A 13586-nucleotide genomic window follows, 5' to 3' on the forward strand; every position below is an offset into this window, starting at 1 on the left:
TGGGTCAACGGCCTGTCTCTGCTCGCCGTATCAGACGGTCACTGTCATCCTGTGCCCTAGAATGTCCTCAGTTAAGTGTCCCACTGTCTCCAGCCATCCAACTGCCCATCTGTGAACCATCTGCCCACAAGTGGGGGCCTAGTCTGCTGGACATGGGGTTTGGAGAAGCATTGAGGCGGGGGTGTCTGCTCTGCGTGAGACATTCTAGAAGAATGGATTCCCATGTTCTCCTTAACTTGTTCTGACGGCCAGCAGGAGGTTGGAGGGTGGGGAACGTTGCTGTGACCTAGGGTCGTGCCCCAGCTGTGGGGCAGCCCTCGGCCTGTGCCTCCATGTGTCTAGACTAAAGGGAAGTAAGTATGGGTTTGGGGCCGAGGGTTTGGTGTCCCAGGAGGGCAGTGCAGATCAGGGTTAATGATTGCATCTGTGTTCCCATGCCTGTGTAGCCAGTCCCTGATGGTGCCCTCAGAACTGAGACCCCGGCTTGCAGGTCCACTTGGGCCCCATCCAGAACTTCTTGGCAGCAGAGATTTGGGGCTTGGGTTGGCACCAGTGTTAGAGATGGCTCATGATTTGAACTGGCTTATTAAGTCAATTCTAGGGAGCAGCTTGCCCCCCCCCCATCCCCCTTCTTGTGTCTCTGTGACATGGCTCTACATAAGTGTGCAAGACCTTTGGTAGCCCATCTCCCCACTGTGACATGTAGGTGTGTCCTAGGGAGATTTTCTGGTCCCCATCAGTCACAGAGCCTACAGAGCCTTCTTCATGGCCGCAAGCCTGGGGTATCTCCCTCCGAAAAGAGGGAGTGATCGCTAAGCTGGTTTAAGGAGCAAACTGAAAGACTTGGTACAGACCTGGCCCTGGATAGTTTGCTGTGAGCCAGTTCATCTAACCAAGCACTGGCTATACCCTCCCCTAAGTGGTACCTGCTCTGCAGCTCCCTTTCCGTGACCGCTGCTTCTTGGCCCAAGATGGAATCAGGCTCCCCAGCCCCATGGCTTCCTAGATGCCCCCTGGAGCCTCACCTTTCCTGATGGGGAGTCTGAAAATCCCCACTCTCCAGTGACGTACGAATAGCCAGGTCAAGGGCTCTGCTGGGCAATTGAAGACTCCCGGCATTCCTCTGGTCTGTCTTCTGGAATGCATGGCGGTTATCCGTATGGACATCTCCCCTTGTGTAAGAACTGCAAGATGGGGACAGACATTAGCAAGAGTGGCTGCTAGACCAAGCCCTGGTCAGTCCCTGGGGCCAGGCCGCGAGCAGGCGTAGGGTCCCTCCTGAGCCTGCAGGGAAGGCCCAGCATAGCCATCGAGACACCCTAGAAGCCCCTCACATGGACGTCAGTGTCAGGATGAAATGGGTAGGTAGGTCTAGCGTGCCTGCCCCAGCTTTTGGTCAGTTGCTTTGGGGTGATGCAGTTGGTCAGACAGATCTTGGCTCTAAACTGACCCCATGTTTCTTACAGCCTAGGAAAACAGGGCGGAAGCTCTGCAGTGGGGTTCCAGGCAGGTATGTGTAAGGATGACCCCCCCCCCAAAGGCCTACAGAGCCCCAGAGAAAGAATTGCTACCTTCTCAGCCCATTCACATCTGTTCTTTCCGGGAGAGGGATGCTCTTGGGCATGTATCAGTGGGTGCTACCCATCATCTTCCTCCCAGAAGCTGGAGTTTGTAGTGTGTGCTCTGGAGCTGGTGTGCTGTGCTGATCGGCCATCCAAGTGGGACATGGATGTTGGGGAGCTGAGTGCAGTGCCAGCAAGCCAGCCTCCACTCACAGCCCCGGGGAAGGAAGCAGAAAGAAGGCAGAAGAGGGTGATGACCCAAGACCAAAGCGGGCCATCCATGGGTGCTGCTGGACTTGGGCCTTGCTCGTGCCAGGCAAGCAGCTTGCCACTGGGCCGTACATCCCCTCAGCCCTCTTTGAGACGGGGTCTGACTAAACTTGCCAGGCTTTCCTGGACCTCACTCCGTGGCCCAAGAGAGCCTGGAACTTGAGATCTCCCTGTACCAGCCTCCTGAGTAGCTGGGATTGCAGGCCTGTGGCCCCCAGATCACTTCTGTTTCTTCATGAGACATTGGAGTCTCTGTTTGGATTCCCCTAAGGGTAGACCAGGTCTTTGCCTCTGACAGAGGTGGGTAGAGGCAGGAACATGACTGACGGCGGAGTCTTAGGCAGAGGATGGTTTGGCCTTGCAGCACCCGCCTTCTCTTCCCTTGCCTCTTCCCGGCCCCAGCCCCTCCTCCCCACCTCCTCACCTCCCGTGGGGTTCATGCCCCAGCTCTGCGAGTTTGGGATGATTGGAGTTCTAAGTCACCTCATGGCCAAGGGCCTCCGCCGTGAGCCAGGGGCCTGCTGTGCTTTCTTTGTTCCTTGCCAGCCTGGCCTCCTCTGGCCAATACGTGAGGCAGCAGAGCTCGTGGGGCGCAGGCTGCCTGCATGTGTGAGCACAGGCTGTAGGAAATGAAGACATCCCAGGAGGAAAGGACGGCCTCGCTTGCTCACACGGGGAGGTGTGTGCAGAGTTGATGGTGGGGTGAGCCCAGAAACCGCTCTGAGTGATGAATAGCCGCTGTAAAACAAAGTGCTGGCATGGGAGTCTGGCCCGAGGTGTCTTGGCCCCGGCCCTGAGACCTGGTCCAGGCTGGTGTACGTCACGTGTTGGGAGGCTCTGCTGGAGCCAGGGCCGAGTCCATTCAGCGGGACTGGGTGGTCTGAGTGACACTAGCCACTGCTTCTGCCCTGCCGGGTGGGATCTAGTCTCTGTTCTGGACTGGGCCTGCATAGGTGGACCCAGGCCCATGTATGATAGACCTATCAGGCTCTTCGGTGACGCTCATTTTGTTTAGTGTGTATGTATGTGTATGTATGTGTACATGAGTGTGTATGCATGTGTGTAGGGGAAGAACACTCTGTCTTGTTCTTTAGATGCTATCAGCCTTCTTTTCTGAGACAGGCTCTCATTGGTCTGGAACTCACCAAGTAGCCCAGCAGCCAGTGAACCCCAGGGGTGTCCCCGTCTCTCCCTTTCCAGATCTGGGGCTGCAGGTTCACACCACCACACCCAGCCCTCATGCTGATGAGGCAAGCACCGACTGAACCGTCTTTCTTCTTCCCAGCAGAGCTCTTTGCTGTACGTTCCAGGGCCCTGAACGCATCTCCACTTCCACAAAGTGTCTGTGGCAAAAGCCATCCCAGGACTCACCTTTGGTGTCAAGAGGGTGGAGCTTGGACGTAGTCCCTCGCTGAGATTTGTGTCTGGGCAATCAAACCGGACAGATAGGACTCGCAGCTTCTCTACTCATTAGAGGATTCAAGGAAATGCTTAGAGACCGGGGCTGGCATCATTCCAGCAGAGAGCCCTTCTCTTCCCCCTCAGCCGTACGGGTTTAAGGGTAGAGTTGGGGTTACCATGGAATGTTCACGAGACGCCTGTGGGCGCCAGCTCTTCGTGGACACTATGTCATTGTCCCCAAGGAGGCTCCCCCAAACCGAGGTTCCCAAGAAGCCCGTCTCACCCACTCTCAGCTGTCATAGTGACTCCAGTCCCATTTCTGTCACACCCACCAATGCAGCCTTGTTGCCCGAGAGCTCCGCCAGGTCCTCTCTGTCCCCCGGGAGAGGAAGGAACGTGGGAAGCGAATCGCAGTTCTGATTAGGAAAGGCTGACAGCAGCTGACCCAGGCCAGCTGTACTGGTCCACGGGAAGGGCCAGTGCTGCTGCGTTAGACCCCCATCCTTGTGCCTGATGCCTGGGGTAGCTGCATGTCTGTGCTAGCGCCTTCTCTGACCCTCTGGACCCCGGGAAGCAGCACTCCTACAGAGTCTCCCCAAAGTCGTTAGTGCCTGTGGGTCTTGTACTCTCTGGGGGTAGCCTGGCCTTAGTGGATGGGAAGAGCAGTGAGACCAGTGACCTAAGCCCCCCCCCCACTATGCCCTTGGCACTCAACAGGTACCACATGGGTCAGTGCTGGGTCTCTGCTGGCCCAGGCCCCTCTCCTTGCCTCAGTTGTAGGGATTTAAGGATGGAGCTGGGGTTGTTAGAGACTGTTTCTGAGAAGGCCATAGGCTCCAGTCCTTTGTGGACACCATGTCATCTTCCTCAGACATGCGGGAAGAGCCTCCCAAGCTTCACACACTGTTAAAGCGCTGAGCTGGAGGACAGAGAGAGGCAGCAGTGACCCGGGATCCCAAGCAGGGCTGGTGAGCCCAGAGCTGGATGGTAAAGTTCAGAGCAGCCTCAGGAGACCCCCAGGGTCCTGTGCTCAGCTGCTTGGGTGGCTCCTGCTCCCTCTGGAGCCCTCTCCATTCTCCCAGGGCCTTTGGGACATGGAAGAGGTGTGACATGTTCAGTCCCTCTCTCTCTCTCTGGTCAGCAGTACCCGGCATGTAGCTGACATTTGTGTCTACCAATGTCCTCTGTGAACATGGATGCTGAGTTTACTCTGCAGTAAGATAACGTGAAGGGAGGTGGTTATAGGAAACTGCAGAGGGGACCTGCCACTCCAGTCATCCTCTCCGGACGACCCAAGTGCCATTTATGAGGAAAAGCCCTCACCAGATGCCAGTTCTGCTGGCTTCTGTCCTGGCTCTCCACGTAATTCTGTGTTCAGTTGGTTCCTGCTGTTGGTCATTCACCAAATGAGGCATTTAGTTAGTTACAGCAGCGAGAATGGCCTGCTGCATGGTCAGAGGCTGAGGCTGGGGAATGTGGCCACACACCCGTGGGCCCTGGGGTTAGGCGTGAACCTGGCCTTCTGCCATGGAAAGAACTGGGGCTTCCCCAGTCCAGTGTCCTCTGGAGACGGCAAGAAACCCAGCTACAGATGCCGTGTCCTTCCAGGCCAGCGGCAGGGTTTCCAGAGACGCCCATGGCCAAGGCCTTCTTCCTCCGTCGGAGGTGCTGAGAGTTGAAGGTTCTCATTTCCCATTGCTGGCTCACGCTCCTTCCTCTAGTGAACAAACTGGCAGGTAGACTCTCTGTGGAGGCCAAGGCAGGAAAGTAATAGCCTCCAAGGTCCATACATTGCCAGGACAACGACAACAGTCCAGAGGCCAGTCCCCCCTCCCCCACCCAAAGTCACCCCAGGGTAGGCAGTGGAGCCTCTGGCAAACACCAGCAACCTTCTTGGCAGAAGCCCTGTGGGCTCAGGCAGACTTGCAAGAAAGAGGTAGACATAGGAGATGAGGTTTTCGTCCCTGAGTGCCGACTGGAAACAGCATGCATGGCTCAGGGTTCCTCAATCCTGGGGCTGGGGCTGTGGTGTTAGGCACTTGCCTAACACAAAACCTTGGGTTTAGTCCTCAGGGCTATGCAAATTTCGTGGTGGCTTAAACCTACAATCTTAGACTTGGAAAGGGGATGCAGGAGGATCAGAAGTTCAAGGTCATCCTCCTTTATTTTTGAGACCAGCTTGGGGTTAAAGAGACTGCCTTCCCCCAAAAAGAAATTTAATAAATAATAAAGTTGCATTCTCAGACTAAGCCCACAGAAAGGAAATAGTAAAACTGTGGACCCTAGAGCATTCTAGGAATTCTGGCTGGTCTCTGGGGTGAGAAAATGACCATCAGATGATGTAGGCAAGATCTTGCTCTGGTTCTGGAAGCTTCTGCACTGGACTGGGGGTCTTCTGGGCTGGGGAAAGGGAAGTTCCCGGCACCCTCCTCTTCTGTCCTCCTGGTATCAGCTGGCCTTCCTGGATTTACTCCCTGGTGGTCTAGGACTCCTCCTGAGCAGAACAGCGATTGCTGGATAGCAAGGATCCTGAGCTGCCTTACAGAGTGGCCATGTCTTGTATAACCTAGAACAACTCATTTCCCTTTATGTCTCCTGGAAGTGAGGTTGACAGCTCCTCCTGGTTAGCAGGTGGCAGGGCATATAGGCTGGGTGGCAGTCCTAGGGTGGGGTGGGGCAGGGCGGGTGGAGTGAAGCAGGACAGGAGAATCTCTACCCGACCTCAGCAATGTCTCTCCTCCACTATTGTCCCTAGCCTCTCTTCCCCCACTGGGCCAATCTCTTCTTGTCCCATGGCCTCTTAACTCGTTCCTGTGCAACTGTGACTTCCAGCAGCTGTTTGTCTTGGTGCATTTGGCTTGAATGATGACTGCACCTGCCACCCGGGGCCTCATGGGATACTTTTCCTGCCTCTCTCTGCCTCTTCCCTAAGGCATCCTGAGAAATGAGTCTAAGCCCAGAACCTCCCCCCCCCAAATTCTTTCACTACCCCACTTCAGACTCCTGCTGGGCAACCAGACTCTTAACACTATTGAACCTCCAGACCCCGGAATCTCATCCTAGAATCCTTTACAGTTCTGGAAGTCAGTTTCGGGGACAGCAGGAATGGAGAAAAGGCCTGTAACTGGCTGATATGAGGGGACATGTACCACCTAGGGCCAGTGTAGGGGTTTGAGGGCATAGGGTGTATATACTTAGGAGTGGAGGAAACCTTGGTGAGTCAGAGGTCACTGCTGTGAATCATACATGGATGCAGACTTTCTCAGAGTCTGGGTAGCGTGTAGACAGTCTGGGTAGCGTGTGGACAGTCTGGGTAGCGTGTGGACAGTCTGGGTAGCGTGTGGACAGTCTGGGTAGCGTGTGGACAGTCTGGGTAGCGTGTGGACAGTCTGGGTAGCGTGTGGACAGTCTGGGTAGCGTGTGGACAGTCTGGGTAGCGTGTAGACAGTCTGGGTAGCGTGTGGACAGTCTGGGTAGTGTGTAGACAATATGGGTAGCGAGTAGACATCTGTGGGTATTGTGAAGGGTGGGGAAACAGTAGCACTAGGACCTCCTGCAGGAACCCAGCAGGAGCTGGCTGCCAACCGTGGCTCTAGCATCCAGCAGACGGACGGAGGGGTGACCAAAAGGGCTTCTGGGCCATCAAGGTGACATCCTTGTTGATCCTGATGATTGTTCCACAGTCTGCTGCTGCCTTCTACCCTGCTGTGGGCCAGGTCCTGGGATCCAGGCACTCTGTCCAGGTCTCCCAACTTCACTGACTGGTAGCCAAGCCTTTTCTTCCTCATTGTCTAGCAATTTGCACCTACCTGCTCATATGCTCTGACAAGCTAATCGTGTATTCTTTAAAATGTTACTTTCATCTTGCCTGCTCTTCCAAAGGTCCTGAGTTCAATTCCCAGCAACCACATGGTGGCTCACAACCATCTGTAATGGTGCCCTCTTCTGGCCTGCAGGCATACACACAGACAGAATATTGTATACATAATAAATAAATAAATATTTTTTTTTAAATGTTACTTCCAAAGGCCATGTCAGGCCTTCCTCAACCCAGGAAGCTTCCCTAGTCCCAAGGTGACAGTTTGTCTCTTCTGTGAGTGTGATGTGAGACTCAGGTCCCATGGGCCCAGGGAGACGACTGACATCCCCTAGGGTGTGAGTGTGTCCTTGGTAGGATGCCGTCAGACAGTTCTGGGTCTTACACAACCATAGGGAGAGAGATCCAACAGCAGATAGCCGCCACCAAGAAACTGTTCGCACTCTGTGCTTGTACGGTGTGAGGTCCCTGCGTGGCTCTAGGTCTGGGTCTTGTCGTGCCTTCCTGGCATTATTCTGGCACTGGGGTCTCAGGTGCTTTGGGCGGGTTTAGTGTTCCCTAGGATGTATGGCTTCTGGAAGAGGCTGTGAGTCAAAACTGCTCTCCCAAGAGGCCCTCCATCTGCAAGGACAGGAGCCTCTCTTATTTCCACCTGGTCCTGCCAGGAATGGCTGCAGGCAGGAAAGGCAGCTGGCTCCGTTCTCCTTCCTCGGCTTGGGTGAGGAGCAGAGACCATCAATGGGTTTACCAGAAGGCTTACTCAGAATGGTTCCAGGAGGCACAGCCAGACCCTGTGTGCTCTGAGACCAGGCGGGGGCCCTGGTCCTCTCTGCTCCTGAAATAACCTCCACACAGCACAGTGGGAGAGAGGCTGGGAGGGATGTCGTGGAGTCTGTAGGGAAGTGAGTTGAGTTGTATTTGGCTGCACACCGCAGACTCTCCTGCTCTGGAGGTGTGAAGGGTCAGAAACAGCCAGCAGGTGCATTCGCTCTCTGGGAGGAGGGTCGAGGGGGTGTCTTTGGCTTAGAGGCTGAGTTCCTCTTTCCCATGCAGGTTCTAGCCACGCTCTGGTTTTCTTTCTGTTGCTCTGATGAAATACCCTGATAAAAAGCACATTAGGCTGTATGGTGGTGGCACACGCCTTTAATCCCAGCACTCCCGAGACAGTGGCAGGCGGATCTCTGTGAGTTCAAGGCCAGCCTGGTCTATGGAGCGGGGAGTGTCAGGGCAGCCAGAACTGTTAAAGAAACCCGGTCTCAAAAAACAAAGATACAAACAAAAAGCAGACTAGAGGAAAGGGTCTCTTTTATCTCTTAATTCCCGTTTAGGGTCCTAGTGGCAGTTCAGGCCCCGCTGTAGAGGAAATGGCGCCTCCTGCACCAGGCTGAGAAGACAGTCCTCCAGATGTCCCCATAGGCCAGTCTACACAGACAGTCCTTCATTAAGACTCTTCCCAGGTGGCTCTGGGTTGTGTCGCATTGGCAAAGGTAACCATCCCCAACCTCTGCCTGGTTCTTCTCCCGGCAGCAGGAGATGCAGTTGGTATGAGAGCGGAAGCCCACTTTGCTCAGTCTGCATGAGCTGTCTGCCCCTGTGCTGGGCGTGGAAGATGTTCCCTTCAGCTCTCTTGAGGTCCCCCTGGGAGCATGGCTAGACTGGTCTGGCACAGTGGGCATGTGAAGATGCTTGTGGGCATCATGGCTTATGCAACCACACACCTCACCCCACCATGGGAGAGCTTAGGACCTCAGGTTTAGATCTCAGGACTATCTGTATAGGTCTCTGATTCCTTCTTTCCTTTATACCCTCCCCCACCTGCTGTGGACTCGGTTATTGCTTGACCAGGCTTCCACAAGCAGCTTCACCAAGGACTGGCCCTAAGCATTATTGCCAGGCGGGAACATGGATAGGGCAGGGGGGTAGCCTCATCTCTTAGAGTCATGTCTGAGTTCTTAGGAACCTGGGTGAGGTATTAAATAGACTCCCCTGACACGCACACACACACATGCGCGCGCGCACACACACACACACACACACACACACACACACACACACACGCGCGCGCGCGTGCGCATACACACAATATGCTTCTGTGCAGCTCTGGACTCAGTCTGCGCGGCTTGGATACTGCTCATTTCTTTGGGATTCAGTAACATGTACTTAGGTGTTTGATATCCAAGTTGGACCAGGGTAAAACCTCAGGAAAGGATTCGTGGAGAGGGTATCCAAGGATGATCCTACGAGACAGACCCACAAAGCAGGAACCAGTGGGGTCCCATTCTATTTTCTTAGGTCTTGGTGGCCCTGGGAGAGGTCAGTTCTGCCCCACTGCCTAGAGTCGGGGCCCTCCAGCTCTGGAGGAAGTAATGGTGTTTGGGGGGAGTCATCAGGACAGAGGAGGCTAGTGGCTGCTTGCGTGGGGAGGAAGCTGGACTGGCGGAGGTAGGAGGGGCCCCTGTTGCTGACACAGACATTTCACAGGCAGAGCCACAGCGGGTTTGCATTGGGAAGGCATTTCCCAAACAGCATCCAGACCCCAAAGTCCTGTGTCTGGATATGTTTAGTGACACGAGGGGAGATGGTGGGGACAGTAGGGTGGCTTTGCCAGTCCCTGGGCTGCCATGTGGGCCAGGCTAGACAGATGTGGGACGTGGGAATGAGTGGCCCCACTTCAGCTAGGGGAGGAGCTAGGGTCGGTGGAGGAGGGAGTGTGAACGAGAGGTCACCGATGTCAGCAGGCGTGTGGCTGCTGGTGGCTAGGCCCAATGCTGGACTCCTTTGGCTTGTTTCAGGCCTGGCTGGCTCCCATGACACCTTTAGGACCGATAGGGAAGGACAGGTCCTTCAGGGACCAGCTCTGGGCACTGTCGCTGACTTAATGTTTAGCCTTGGGGTTTGACATTATTAAAGGGTCCAGAGGAAGGGCTCAGACAACCTGACATCCCTACTCATGTCTACACTTTCTCCACGGGAGGGAGGTGCTGCTGCCTTCACCCCTTATTGTAGAGGAAGAAACTGAGGCAGACAGGTGTCATGGCTGGGCACTGGGCATGGGAAAGACAATTAGGCATGGTGCTGCAGCAGCAGTTGAGAGCTCACAGATAGATCTATAAACAGGAAGCCAAGAAAGCTCACTTGAAGTGGCACAGTCTTTTAAAATGCCTTAACCCACCCTCAGTGGCCTACAGCTTCCAGGCAGACTGTACCACCTGATCCTCTCCAGATGACTGCTAGCTGGGGACCGAGTATTCAAGGAAAGGGTTTATTTCAGCTTCCGCCTCTCAGGACACACTTGATGGCAGATGTCTGGGTAGGTGCTCAGAGCTGACACCTGCAGGCGGGAGTTGAGGCAGAAGCCTTGGAGGAGCACTGTGGCTGCGTGACAGACTTTCCCTGGGGAGATGTAGCACACACAGTGTCTTCTCACTCCGCATAGGGTAGCCCACAGCAGATTATAGTTGCTATCAGAGCCCAGCTGATAAACCCATGAGTTTTATTGGAGTTACTTGAGAAACATAGGCGAGGGGCTGCTTACAGGAGCAGAAATGACTCAAGGAAAGCTGTATCACCAAAGCCCACCTCAGCAAGCATGGCAGATCACAAAAGCTGGGTACTTGGAGCACTCTACACAGCTCACAGCTCAACTGGGGAGAGATAGAGGGAGGGAGGGAGGGAGGGAGGGAGGGAGAGAGAGAGAGAGAGAGAGAGAGAGAGAGAGAGAGAGAGAGAGAGAGAGAGAGAGAGAGAGAGAGAGAGTGTGAGTGAGTTTTTCTGAGTGCCCCAGTTGGCTTAAGCCCCATCCAGGCAGGCAGCTCCCCTGGTTTCTGCTCTCAAATCTCTTGGCTGGTCTCTGCTTCTTCCAGGCGGCCTGTTGTCTGAGAGTATCTAGGTGATCTTGTTTACTTTTGTGAAGGAGGGGCCTAGTGAATCTGATCAGTTTCAGGGACTTCCTGAAGCTATTTTGAAGAGTTACTTTCTATCTTAAGGAGTTTGCCTACAGGATAGAATGTTTCAATCTCGGGAACGTGCTACAAAACAGCTGCAGGCTGGCTTGTTGTGTTTGCTTTTTTTTTGTATCACCCAGGACCACCACCCATGCTGGGCTCAGCCCGCCCACATAAATCTTTAATCAAGAAAAATGCTCTCCAGGCTTGTCTACAGGCCAATTGGATGGCGGCATTTTCTCAGTTGAGGCTTTCCCCAGACAACTGTAGCTTGTTTCAAATTCTCTCTCAGCAAAACAGGACAGGTGAGTAGGCCTCCTACTTCTAGGGCCTTGAGTTTGGGAGGTGTCAGAGTGTGTTTTGCCTAAGCAGGGGTTTGTGTTACTTTGTCTGCCACTTGACCCAACCTGTGACCCAAAGGATGGCAGCAGAGGAAGCACTGACTCATTGACTTGCGGAGAGTCTTTCCTGTCTCTCTGTGAGGTGGCTGCCACCTCTACCACCTCACTGCATGCTGCTCTGACTCCTAGAGTCCACACTGACAATGGGGTACATGTTAGCAGTGGCAAGCAGTACCATACTATGAGAGTTGCCAGCCATCCAAGTCCCGCCCACAGCATACTTATTGGGGAGGTTTCTGGAAGCACCCCAAGGCAAAGGCTTAGTGTCTCTGAGGTGTGCCACTCAAAGAAGGGAGGAGAGGGGGGCTTACCCCACAGACCAGCAGATCCCAGACAGGCATGTCTGCGCTGTCATGCCCCAGCAGGTAAGTGATAGGGTAGGCTGGGCCCTGGATTCCAGACAGGACAGGACAGGTGGGACATTGTGGGCTTGCAAGGGTGCTGCTTACAGAGTTCCCAGATTGTTGGGCAAGGCCACTGGCCAGCACGGGCTTTCTTTTCTCTACCATATGTAGCCAGTAGGTCAGACTTTGGGTCAAAGACCTTTCCACCCCTATAGTCTGGTGGCCCAGGTAGCATTAACCCTCTTCCTTCCTGGCAGCTATGGCTAACGTAACCTGTGCTCACAGCCTATCTGGAATGTTCAGAGGGAGACATGGTCACTTCTAGGAGAGCAGATTATGCTGTTATGATGTTACAGCTGCCTTCCTTTGTGGTTGCTGTCAGCAGCTTCCTGGAAGCAGGCACGGACAGGTGTCCTGTTCTCCAACCCTGGTTCAGGGACTCCGCCTAAATCTAGAGCATCTTCCCAACAGAGAGCACCTGGTCCAAGCACCCCATCTTGTCAAGTGTTCCACATCTTCATTCAGGCCCTGGGAAGAGGGAGGGGGGTCCTGTGAGTGAGAGGGTATATCAGAAAAGGTGCGGGCTCAGGAGGGAATCTCCCACCCGAGCTGGAATCCCAGACCTGGCTCTCCGTGTGAGGTGGACTACAGAGCAGCTTGAACTCAGAAGGGGCAGCTTCTGCAGACCCACACCTATGCATAGGGCCGTCCCTCTTAGCTTGTCTACTCTGTTCCCAGCACTGTCCTTGTGCTAAGGGATGTGGGGACTCTTTTCAGGTTCCCTTCATGGAGCCCAGTGAAGGGTGAAATAGATGGGGACACAGGACTTAGGGGGTGAAGAATTGGTGGTAGCATCTCCATGCCTAGGATTCCAGCTTTGTACTGTGGCCTCACACTGCCCCGCCTCCCCTCGCTCCCCACCAAGCCTCCTCTGCAGGGCCTCCCAGCCTTGCCAGGGTGGTTTCTCTTCTGTGTTGGCCGGGACACGATGACTGTGTGTCTGTGCATGTTTGTGTGCGCATCTCTGTCTGAAGTTGTGCATCTGTGTATGTCTTTTGTGTGTGTGCGCGCGTTTGCACAGTGGGCCGTGCGTGCACATGTGTCTGTATGTGCCTGCGGTTTGTGTGGGTTTGTGTGTGAGTGTGTGCCAGCAGGAATGCAGGGGCCATGCTGTGGCGGCACCAGCCCGGCCCCCTGGGGGTGGGTGGGCGGGGCTTAGGAGTGGCGGCTGCTCCCTCTGGAGTCTGAGGATTTGGCCTTTACCTGCAAGGGGTGGAGAGAAAGTTGAGACCATAAAGGCAGAGAGGCGGGACATGCCAGACTCAGCGCTGCTCCCTGCTGGCAAGTTCACAGTGAGTGCCTTGGAGCTGGAGTGTTTCCGACTGTCTGTGTCTGAGCTGGGTGTGCACTGGAGCCTGGAGCTGGATCCCTGATCTGTGAGCCCTGAACAGGATTCCTGAGCCCAGGCCGCCTACCACTCCACGGACCCGGCATGAAGGCATCCCGGGGCTGGGGAGGGCTGGCTGTGCTCTGGTGCCTTGGGCTCCTAGGCAGCCCGGTGGGCGTCACTGGCACTCACTACCGCTATCTGTGGAGGAACTGCTACCCATGCCACCTGAGCCAGGCCGGCTACCCCGTGAGCACCGGTGACCAGAGGCCAGGTGGGCACCCCAGGAGCAGGGCTGGGTGGGATCAGGACGCCCCTCCCTAGCGTGCTTCCTTTGTTTCTTTCTCTCTTTTGTTTTTGTTTGATATGTATGGGCATTATGTCTGAATGTATGTATGTGTACTATGTGCATGCAGTGACCTCAGAGGCCAGAAGAGGGCATTGGATCTCCTGGAACTTG

The 13586-nt window shown here is 54.8% G+C and overlaps 1 protein-coding gene across 3 annotated transcripts in view; it reads left to right on the forward strand.

Moving 5' to 3' along the window:
- Positions 1-13586, forward strand: part of Megf6 (multiple EGF like domains 6) — a 95865-nt gene that overhangs the window by 48819 nt on the left and 33460 nt on the right. The gene's annotated exons all lie outside the window — the stretch shown is intronic.

The sequence above is a fragment of the Microtus pennsylvanicus genome, chromosome 13 (genome assembly GCF_037038515.1).
Source record: "Microtus pennsylvanicus isolate mMicPen1 chromosome 13, mMicPen1.hap1, whole genome shotgun sequence".
Lineage (NCBI taxonomy): Eukaryota > Metazoa > Chordata > Mammalia > Rodentia > Cricetidae > Microtus > Microtus pennsylvanicus.